The following is a 12,322-nucleotide window of genomic DNA, read 5'->3' as shown; positions in this document are numbered from 1 at the left end:
AGAAAGTGAAACCACGGATGAGGGGGGGGACCACCGTAATTCCAAAGTGCACATCTTTACCAAAACATCTATCTATCACATTGTACTATAATTATATATTTACATATTTCTTTTTTCTCACTGGACTATGAGCACCAGGAAGGGAGCAACTGTATTTTCTCTTTTCTGTTTTCCCAGTTCCAGGCAGAGCGGCACGCTTTTGGTGGTCAAAACATGAGTTATTCCCAAGATCAAAAAGGAAATGATAGAGCAGACGGGAAAAGAAATGAAAATAAAAGGACGTCAAAGGAAGAAGAGGAAACAAAGATAAAGGAAGGGAATATAGAAAAAAGAAAAAGAAAGGAAAGGAAGGAGGGAAGGAAAGAGAGAGTGAAAATAAAAAGGGGGAGGTAAGGAAGAGAGAGAATAAGGAAGGAAGGAAGGCTGGTTTTTCTTTATTCAGAAGAAGCCAACTTTAGGAGTCTATAATTCTGGAGAGTTGGCCCTTCTTTACAAGTTGAAAACCCCATTAGCTGATTTCTCAGCAATGGGTAATTCTTTTGAAAGCTGGAAATGCAGAGTTGAAATAAAAAAATAAATGTTGGTATAGCGGAATGAAATAATACATTTAGAAGGTTTCAAAGGCACTATTCCACAGATATAGTTCTATGCTGTTTCGCTAGTCTCCTCTATGGAAGAGGGGTATGAGAAAGTAGATAAACCTAGAGTTCAGGGGCTCAATTTTCTACTTAGACATTTGCCAAAAGACACATGTATCCCGATGTTCATTGCAGCACTATTTACAATAGCCAAAACATGAGACAACCTAAATGTCCATTGACAGAGGAGTGGATCAAGAAGATGTGGTATATATACACAATGGAATATTACTCAGCCATTAAAAAGAATGAAATACTGGCATTTTTAGCAACATGGATGGACCTAGAAATTATCATGCTAAGTGAAGTCAGCCATACAATGAGACACCAACATCAAATGCTTTCACTGACATGTGGAATCTGAAAAAAGGACACAATGAACTTCTTTGCAAAACAGATACTGACTCACAGACATTGAAAAACTTATGGTCTCCAGAGGAGACAGTTTGGGGGATGGGGAGATGTGCTTGGGCTGTGGGATGGAAATCCTGTGAAATTAGATTGTTATGATCATTATACAACTACAGATGTGATAAATTTGAGTAAGCAGAAAATAACAACCAAAAAAAAGCCTTATTTCTTCAACCAATTTTCATCAATTTCATGTCAACCCCACTCAGTATGCTTGTGACCTGTGGATGCTATATGTCAGTATTAACCACCATGGGAACTAATCCAAACCATAGAGATAAAGAATCCCAGAGAATGTTGTGTGACAGAAGCTATCTGCCTGTACTTGTGAACCATGTGGGATTTTCAGAGTTAAAGGACAATTCATTTTACACTGAATTTTCAAAAACTGAACAATCCCACCAGAGTCTGTGTTTCTCCACTCATACCAAGTAGTTTTATTTATTTTGGGTTGCATCTGCTGTCTTAAAACACAGATTTAAATCTTTTTCTCGCTTTCAGATCCGCCATCTGCGGTGGAACCGCCGCCAAGATGCAGATATTTGTGAAGAGGCTGACAGGCAAGACCATCACTCTCGAGTGATACAATAGAAAATATAAATGCTAAGATCCAGGATAAGGAAGGAATTCCTCCTGACCAGCAAAGACTGATCTCTGCTGGCAAGCAACTGGAAGATGGACGTACTTTGTCTGACTACAACATTCAAAAGGAGTCCACTCTTCATCTTGCACTGGAGACTTGGTGGTGGTGCTAAGAAAAGGAAGAAGAAGTCTTACACACTCCCAAGAAGAACAAGCATAAGAGAAAGAAGGTTAAGCTGGCTGTCCTGAAACACTATAAGGTGGACGAGGACGGCAAAATCAGTCGTCTTCGTCGGGAGTGCCCTTCAGCTGAATGCAGTGCTGGAGTCTTTATGGCCAGCCACTTTGACAGACGTTATTGTGGCAAATGTTGCCTGACCTATTGTTTCAACAAACCAGAAGACAAGTAATTGTATATTGGTTAATAAAAGACATGAACTAACAACAACAACAAAAAAACAGCTTTTTCTCCCTTGCTTAAAACCTATCATTGGATATATATACACACACACACATATATGTATAACTGAATCACTTTGTTGTACAGCAGAAATTATCACAAAGTTGTAAATCAACTGTAATTCAATAAAACTTAAAAAAATTCTTAAAAAAACCTATCCTGGGATCACAAGCCTATAAGATAACATACAAAATATATTCCTTTACAATCTGATGCTAATCCATATTTTGGATTTTATCTCCTCCCGTTTTCTTTCTTAGACCATACATTCTCAAAAAGTTGCCCCTCTACCATGTTCTTAAAAATATCAGTATCCTTTTTCTTCCATATCATTTCCTCTTGCTGGAATCCTCTCCCTTGCTTTTTCTACCTACCTATTACCCTTCAGTGTTTACCCTTCCCAAAAGACAGTCTGGCTTAGTATACTTAAAAGTATAAACTGTGGGGTCCCTTAACCCAGGTTTTGAAATTTCTTTATCAGCATTGAATATTCTTGGGGAATTTATGGAGACTTTTAACATCAGATTGCTCCTTTCCAAAATGGTGATAATAATGCCTCAGAAATTTTTTATTACCCAAAATGGTCAAAAAAAAATTTAACCCCGAGAGTTGCTGGCTTGATCCAATACAATAATATCTTTAAAGATCCAACACAGCAGCAACATGGATGGAACTGGAGACTCTCATACTAAGTGAAGTAAGTCAGAAAGATAAAGACAAATACCATATGATATCACTTATATCTGGAATCTAATATATGGCACAAATGAACCTTTACACAGAAAAGAAACTCATGGACTTGGAGAACAGACTTGTGGTTGACAAGGGGAAGAGGAAGGGAGTGGGATGGACTGGGAGTCTGGAGTTAATACAAACTATTGCACGGGGAGCGAATAAGCAATGAGATCCTGCTATACGTATAGCACAGGGAACTATATCTAGTCACTTATGATGGAACATGATGGAAGATAATATGAGAAAAAGACTGGGTTACTTTATTATACAGTAGAAATTGACAGAACACTGTAAAGCAACTATAATGGAAAAAATAAAAATAATTTTAAAAAATTTAAAAAGATCCAACACAGTGTCTTGAAAATAGTGTTGAATATTGTACTCCTTATGATCATCAGCAGCAGCAGCAGTCTTTCAAGGTTGTTGGGTTGAAGAGAATAGTTCAAGTACAAGTGTTAGCAGTGGGATTAGCACTAAGAGACCACTGATAATAATTACAATCACTGTTATAATAATAATTCTCATGATTATTATACTGAATAAACTCCACTTGCTATAAACTGACACTCTTCCTCTGTTAATCTTTCAAATGTTATCTATACCTACCTTTAGCATGGTATGCATCATAACATAATTATCTGTTTATGTATCCCCCATAGTCTGTGACTTAATTACAATTCTTGTTCAAGTTGGCCATGAATCCCAAGAGTTTAGTACCAAATGAGCTCTTAGCAAATTCAGGCTAAATGAGTACAGAGATGTAATGTACACACTAAGCCATCTCCACTTGGTTTTTTGTTTTGTTTTGTTTTGCCTATTTGCAACCTATGCCATATATGTGCTAGATGGCTCTGCAAAGTGAAGAGTACAGTCTATGAGCACAAGAATGGGATAAGCCGTTGGCCTTGTAAGCACCATATTCTCAAACTGAACTAAATAGCCTCCATTAAGAGTCACCTAGAACTTCCCAATACCCCCAGAAAGTCCTTGACTGCAACCAGCAGGATCACTTTGAGAGACTTGGAGCATACCCATGAGTCTTCTCCAAATACTCATTAGCAATTCTGGAACGAGTTCACAGTCACTCACCACAGGTCATTAAATGATTCCTTTAACATTTCAGGATTTGGAGCCACCATCCTGCTCCATGGAAAATTTTAGGGGAAATTAGATTAAGGTTGGGAACATTGGCCAAATAGATGAAAGGGAAATAAGCGTGTTTAATAAATACTCAGCTTTGTGGCTTCTAGCAGTAGTCCACGTTTCATCATCTGTCAAAAAGGGAAAGTATTAACTCCTTCAAAACCTCACTGAAGCTAGCCTCAGAGCCAAGGTTTAGGTCCATGTTGCATGCCCAAATAAAAATGAGGCCCCAAGATAACACACAGCATATTTTTAAAGTGCCTGCCAAAGAAGGTAAATACCACACAAATCTTAAATTTTACTTCCTGCCTCAACTCAGTATGTTATTCTGAAGAAGAAGTACATTATGAGAGTTAGTAAGGTATTTGGCATCAGGAAGAGCTGATTTCAAATTCTGGCTTTAATTCTTGCATAGACTACCTTGCCAATTTTCCTGGCCAGTAAAATGGGAACAATGATTCTCCTAACATTGTGATGAGGAATAACCGTGATAATGTTGGTGAAAATGCTTACCATAATGTGTAGTATACAGATGCTAAATAAGTATTCCCTTCCTTCTCATTTTCCCTTGGCTCCTGGAATCTTCCTAAAAATAAATCCTTACATGTTTGTGCTGTGGAGAATCTAAATACATGCCCAACTCATTTCTACATTAATTCATCAAAATGTGGAGACAAATTCCACACAATAGATGGATACTGTTGAAATGTAAGATTGTACAGACTCCTGATGCATATGGACGTCTTTAGGGAGCACTGTTGTCTGAATATAAGCATGATAAATTACAAGGGATTATTCACTTTCCGAAAGGCTACTTTACACAAAAGAACCACACGACTCACTTTAATGGTGCATTTCCCAAGTGGCTATGAAAGAGTATTTAATTTCTTAAAAAATAACACTAAGTAACTTTCAAGAAGTCCCTACATGAAAAAAAAATGATATTTTTATAAGGTTATTTCAAATAAAGCCTACGAGGTTGACTAAGTGTTAGCAAAAAGGTATGCCAGTTGATGAGACATAGTTCCCTGAGGAAAATCTCTTAGCTTGCATCATTAGCGTTATGGAAAGATAGACTCATTCTTTCTACACATGCTGTTCTTCACATGTACTAGTGATGGTGGAGATAAACTCAAAGAAATGGGGAATCATAGTTACGGACCGCTCTCCTATGCACCAAGTCTAACACATGTGTGACCTCACTGCATTCTCCCAACAACCAGATGAAGCAGGTATTCTCATCAGCATTATTTTTTAAATATTATCACTTTACAGAAAATGAAATATTGAGAGGTCACAATCACCCAGATGGTAAACAGCTGTCCCGGAATGCAAACACATCCCTGCTCTGCTCCAACACGCAAAGCCTTTCCTCCACAGGGGTGCATCTCACTGTACAGGGACAAATGAAGTGGTTCAAACACAAGTTCTCTAGCTGTGCAGATGATGGACTTATTACAGCAATTTAGGAATTAAGGGAAATTTTGTAGGGGCATGGCATCTGAACTGGGCTAAAAAGAAAGGGGAAATATATAAGCACAAATTTTAACGTTTCCAAGCATACTTCCAGAAGCTAATTCAGGTGAGATCATAGATCCTGAACTTCAACCTCCCCCCCAAAAAAAAATCTAGATTCACTGGCTGGACTTGAATTCCAGGGACATTCCAAGACTATCCAATAAAAATCATCATTGTTGAAGGAAGCACTGATTTAGTGGTAAATAATTTGTTAAAGTGTAAGAGGGAAAAATGCATCATGTAAACAATTCATCTCTAGTGGCCTTTAGTATTTAATAGCCTTTGAAGTTTTCCATTTCTCCAGAAATTGTTCTCTTCTTATTCAGATGCATTGTCAGTAAACATCAAGTTGAAGGAAAGAGACTGGCCAGACCTCATTAGGCTATGATTTCAATTAAACATCATAAAGGAAAAGAGAGAGCTGACAGCAAGTAGGTTACAAAAACAGGAAAACATTCACCACTGGGCAAGCAGCTGGGTCTTCATGTTCTGTCTTAACGCCTGGCCAGGCCAAGAAACCCTTACCCGCTGACCAAGTTGAGGCACGCTGCCTGTCAGAAAGGCCCAGGGTAGGAAGCATCTAAGTAAGTTCACTGAGTGCTGACATTCAGCTTCAGCCACCAACCAGGACCCCAGGGCATTCCAGAATCCGGCAATCGGCTTCCAGCCTTGGATACACAGCAGTCCAATGTGGGACAACTTTTTTTTCTTTTTTAATTCTTTCCTGACTTCTTTCTGTTTAGTATAAACGTTTTTTTAAAAAATAAGCATTAATAAGAAAAACTAGAAATGAGGAATCTCAACATAAGGTCAGGAACATAGAAGAAAGAAGATGTCAAAGTAGGACGAGGCATTTCTCCCACGTAGTGCAAGAAGAAATAAATGAAAACGAGACATATGACAAGACAAAACAAACAAAGCGTGTATCACTTGGAAGAGAATTCTTATCTGTTGATCAGAGAGCTAAGATATAAGGAGTATGTTAGCCAGGAGACAGTTCCGGGTTTGTGGCTGAAAAATATGGCCTGCCATGTCAGTAAACAGAGGATGTTGAGGCCATTGAGCCATCAGCCACTGCAGCCGCCCCCAACTATGCACCATGAGGGGATTCAGGATGCAGAAAAACAGAATATTGGCCCTAGATAGTTAAGGTACACATCAAAGGAATTATTTCAATGAGTCCACACTCTTGCATCATCCCATTCACAAAAAAAGAGCTAAATTGATTAATTAGCAGTAATCTCTTGATGTTTGACTACCTGCGTGTGTTTGACCGCCTGTATATCCTGGCTTTTCCCTTACCTCTTCAGAATAGTCCCTCCAAGCTATCTGAAAGGCTGTCTCCTGGGCTTAGTTCCTCAGCAAATTGGCTGAATCAAACATAATTCTTAACTCTAAGCTGTGCATTATTTTCAGTCCACAGGTTGAACTCTGTTATGTGCTGGCATGGAATTATCATGGATTGTGTTAGGGTCTCTAAACCTTGCTGTAGACATAGTGCAGCAAAATGGTTAAAAGCATGTGGTTTGGCATCAAATAGGAGAGGATGAAAGTCACCACTTAGCACCTACACACAAATAAGTCAGTTATTTAAATCCCATAAACCGAAGTTTTCTTACCTCTAAACCGAGAATAGCACCTAGCTATCCTGTATGATTTTTGTAAATTTTATATAACATCATGTATACAAAGGCTGAGCACAGTGGTCTAGCACAGAGGAAGATACCAATTTAATTAATAATTACCAATGGATGGTTTTATGGAAGGTGGTTGAGACAGTTCCTTGATTTATCTGGGGATTTCACTATTAGCTATTGCTAAGCTGAGTAAGCTAAATGAAAGATATCTAGGTTTTTTTCCTACTTAAGAATCCCACCTACTACTGTGAGAGCACAACTGCCACAGCAAATGGTTATCAAAAAAAAACAATTTGATTTACATTTGGAAAAATAAATACTTAGGTAATTCAATTAGAGTGCAGACCAAGATAGAATGTAGCTTTTAAGTTCCAGCATGTATGGGGAAAAATAGGAGGTGGAAGCATTTAGTAGCACAGAATTATTTAGATTGAAATTAGAATGTCAGAAAAGATAGGAGCACTAGACACAAATCTCCTTAAAAATTTTTTTAACTACAAGAAAAAAAAATAGGCTGGAAAAAAATCTTAATTTTAAAAATCTTAATCAAAAGACCAGCATATTAAACTAACACTGTTCTAAGCCTGACCAACAAGCATCATGGCCTACTAAAATTTATCACAGAAAGACATGTATATGTCACTAGGAAAGAAAAAATCTATCAAGGTATTCAGCATTTGAGCAATTTAAAAGAAAACATACGTCTTAATAGATACGTAAAGTTTGCAATAAAAATCAACATTTATTTAAGATAAAATTCTTAGCAAATTATTAACATCAGGAAACTTCTATAATACATAGCTATCAAAAACCTGCATATATAAAACTTGATGATGAAATCTGGAAGCATTTCTATCAAAGTCAAGAAAAGGCAACAGTACAGTCCCTATAATTCACCATTACTAACCAAATGAATATCTTAACTATGCAACAAGACAAGAAAAACAAATGCATAAGAAATGGAAGTATAATTATATATTTAGAGATTATAAGATTATCAGTAGAGTAAATAAGAAAAGCTATAAATGAACAATGAATGGAGCAACTATGAGATTTCAGAAGGGTTGAATAATATACAAAAAATATATACATATCAGTAATAATATAACATATAAATATAGTCATAATAGCAAAAAAAAACCCAAAGTTGTTCATAAATTTTAAAATGCATATGTGTAAAACCTTGTGGAGAACATTAAAAAGTGTTCTTAAGAAACAAGAGGAAAAAATGGTGGGTGATGTTAAAATTCACAAAGCTATTAATGCAATTCAAATCATTAATATATTCAATGAGATTTCAAATAAAATCTCAATGTGATTTTTGCTTTCCACTCTGCACATTTATTCTAAAATCCATCTTGATACGCAAACACCAAATATTAGCCAATGAAAAGCACTTAACTATGTATCTATTGAAGATGCTTATTTTTTCAAGCTATCGAAATGAAAACAGTAATACTGGAACAAAGGGAGAAAGGTCCAATGGAACAGAATTTGAATCCCTTAAATAAGCTTAAATACATGTAAGAAACTGGCCTATGATAGAGGTGGCATTATAAATGAATAAAAGGAAAAAGAAAACAGTAAATGACAAGATACTTCATCTGAAACTCACATCTCACATGAAAATAATTAAATAAAACCATAAAAGAGAAAACATTTTTAATTAGAAGAATATCTAAAATAACAATTTCTGAGGCAATAAGAACCAGATTTCTTGGAAAATCAGTCGTTTACAGGAAAGCACTGATAAAACTACATCAAAATTAAACTGTTCTCCTCTACAAAACATACGAAAGAAAAAAGACGTCAGGCTTAGAAAAGATATTTGTAATGTGTAAAACAACACAAATTAGAATCCTGAATAGGTAGAGAAATGATATGTCAGCTGAAACAAACCAACAAATACAGCTTAAAAAATGGCCAAATGATGGGAGCAGACAATTCAGAAGAGTCAGTGAACATATAAAAAGATGATTATCCTCACTAGTGATAAAGGAAATGCAACGTAAAACAAGAGGGAAACAGTATTTCACACCAAATAGTTTGACAGGCATCAGAGTCTGTCAACACCAACTGTTGGAAAAGACATGAGAAAAAAGAACTCTCATAGCCTGCTGGTGTGAGTGTAAATTAGTACAATCACTTTGGAGAGAAATTGGCTGAGGGTGAGGTGCATACCAATGACTTAGCAATTCGACTTTAGGGAAATGCTTGCTTACATGTACCGGGGTATCCTGGGTGTTCATTCTAACATTGCTGTAAGCAACCTTAATTCCATCAACAGGAAACAGGCAAATACATTGTGATATTCATACAATGTACTATAATAAAAAAACTACATGAATTAATTAGATCTATATATAAATACAGGAATAGCTCTAAAAAATGCAATATGGGGTAGAAAAAGAGGGAATGCAAACTGTTAAAAAGTGTGAGCATGAAATCGTTATATTAAAAAGTGGTTTTTTTTAAAAAATAGCAACTATAGGAGTTCCTTTCATGGCTCAGCAGTTAACAAACCCGACTAGGATCCATGAGGATGCAGGTTCGATCCCTAGCCTCGCTCAGTGGGTTAAGGATCTGGCGCTACTGTCAGCTATGGTGTAGGCTGCAGACATGGCTTGGATCCCGAGTTGCTGTGGCTGTGGTGTAGGTTGGCAGCTGTAGCTCGGATTCGACCCCTAGCCTGGGAACCTCCATATGCCACGAGTGCAGCTGTAGAAAGCAAAATAAATAATTAATTAATTAAAAAATAAAAATATCAACTATATATTATTTATTATTACACTTCATAATGAACATAGAAAATAGGGGATGCAAAATTCATGTTGGTGACTGCCTGGAAGGGAGGAGGATAACAGAGGAAAGAGTGTCACTTCATCTGTAATGCTCTATTCCTCTTAAATCAATGGATTGTTGGGTGGATACATGATAACAACAATAGCTGGGGAAGGCTTCTAAGAGGAAGCCTGACTTGGCCACAAGAAGCAATAGGAAGAAGACAGTAATTTCTTTTGTTTCTTTTTCTGTTCTCAGATTATAAAAGGTATCTAATCACTGTGGGGTATTCTCTGACATGCATTGAAACCTAGGGTGTGTTCCAATTTCCAGGACAGAGGGAAACGCAGAGATGGATTGATTAGGTAGCAGCCAAGTTTCCAGAAAGAGGAAAGTACAAGGTAGTAGACATTAGACATCACTGACATGATGCACACACTGCGTGCACACACTGCTTGTGCACAACCACAATACTAAGTAGCCACAAGCCATGGAGCGTAGGATCTCCCAAGGCTAGAAGGCGATCACCTGGTTCCTTCAATCAGGGATCCATTTGCACATCTGCTCAACCTGCTGAAGCCAGTGCTGTCCAAGACAAATCAATGCTCCAAGTCACTCTATTTACCTGTCTTCTGTAGCCAACCTGAATGCTCTGAGAGCTTTATTCAGTCCTTCACTCAACAAACACTTAATAATTAATTTACCAGGCTTTCCAGTAATATTTTATCAGATACACACACGCTCTCTTCATCCTCAAAACTACTGTAGGAGCTCAGGATTTTAACCTCATTTTATAGGTAAGACAATTACAACACACACAGTTAAATTGTCTTATCCAAAGTTATAGTTTGTAATTGGTGTAACTGGAATTCAAACCTAGGTTTGAAAGACCCCAAAGCTAACTTTGTAATGAGACCTGGGAATACAGATGCTAAGTCAGCACCCTCAACTACAATTTCATTCAAAACGTTATACTAGACGCCATGGAAAAGAATAAAAAATAAATCAGATGTGGTTTCTGCTGCAGAACCATTTGGGATCCAGTAGTGGTGAAATGGAGTTTTAACTAAAGAACAACCCCCCCCCCCTTGGCTAAGAAGGCAGCCGCAAGCCTTTCCAGCTATGCTCTCACTATACCACCCTTCTTGTAATAATGTAACAACTGTGTGCCCTATGTCCAAGCCAGCAGCCCTGTTAATCATGTACCCAGCATTGCTTATCAGTTCTGCTTCTGTAACCTTGCTTGCTCAGTTTCTTAGGGAGGAACACTGTCTGCTTGGGGATGGGGGGAGGTCCGGGATGCTTACATGGGAAAATCAAGACCTTGTAGTGTATAAAAGTTACTGAGAACAAAGACCTGGTGCTCAGACTCTGGAGGTGACTCCTCTGAGCCCGCACTGGTGCTGAATAAACCCTGCTTTTCCATATCTCCGAGTGCTGTTTGTCTCCCTCCATTGCCACGGTTTTTGCGGTTTCTGCAACAGTGGGCTTACCTCACCGGAGACCTAAGAACTTTCTATATGCAGGGACATTATAATGAAGCCATTCCACAGTGCCTCCCGGCTGAAAAAGCCTGCTACCTTTTATTCTTGAGCATAAGTCTTATATTTCAGGCTTCTGCAATTCTCACCAGATTCCCACATCCCTTTTGGTTTTGGGGGCCAAGAACTGATCCCAGTCTTGCAGTGAGGGAAAGACCTGTGTTGTCTCACTCCCGCCAAAAGTTCTCATGTGTGGTGTAAGGGAATCCCCTTCTTGGTCCAGCCTGGAGGTCTCAGTGCAATTAATGTTGTTTGCAAGTTGCAAGAAGTAACACCTAAAGCCTCCCTATTGACGGCCAAGCTCCAATGAATTTCTCAGATGTGTTGGATTATTTTTCCTCATGTGTCTCCATGCAGTGTCTGCTGAGCTCATCTGTAGCAGGAAGTGGGATCAGTGCAAACACCAAGAGAAGGTAAGCAACGTGTTCTCTGAGCATAGCTGGAAGAATAAAAATGTCTAAATGTGCTCTGTCTACAAAACTTTAAAGAAGTTGGTTGCTTTGCTTTGCTTTTCTGCATTGACTACCCCACTTGGAAAAAAAAAAAATAACCAACCCTCCATTCCAATGAACCACAGAAGCAATTTATTACAGATCACCCTGTGGGGAGATTAACCATATGTCCTTAAAAAAGCATGTCAGAGGGTTGCCACACTTTGTGTGAGGGGCAATCATCTTGGCTTCTTCCTCCTGCCCAACCTGTGTGGGGGTGGTGGGGAGGGGTGCGGAGGCGGTAGTGAGACAAGCTGTGGTTACTGGCATGCAGTGGCAGTCACTGTGGAGGCCACACGGAATGCCAGATGCCAGCACGCATCTGCAGAGTCAGCAGGAAGGAGAAAGAACTAGAGGAAAAGTGCTGATTTATAAGAATCTGGGG

General features: G+C 38.2%; 1 long non-coding RNA gene and 1 pseudogene across 1 annotated transcript in view; one reads left to right on the top strand and one right to left on the bottom strand.

Annotated features, from left to right (window-relative positions):
• Positions 1-12,322, bottom strand: part of LOC102161373 — a 167,733-nt gene that overhangs the window by 101,217 nt on the left and 54,194 nt on the right. The window lies entirely within an intron of this gene.
• Positions 1,567-2,076, top strand: LOC100522418 (annotated as a pseudogene).

This window comes from Sus scrofa, chromosome 1, assembly GCF_000003025.6.
Source record: "Sus scrofa isolate TJ Tabasco breed Duroc chromosome 1, Sscrofa11.1, whole genome shotgun sequence".
In the NCBI taxonomy this organism is placed as follows: Eukaryota; Metazoa; Chordata; class Mammalia; order Artiodactyla; family Suidae; genus Sus; species Sus scrofa.
Note: the sequence above shows the minus strand (reverse complement) of the source record. Positions and strands in the feature narration are given on the sequence as shown.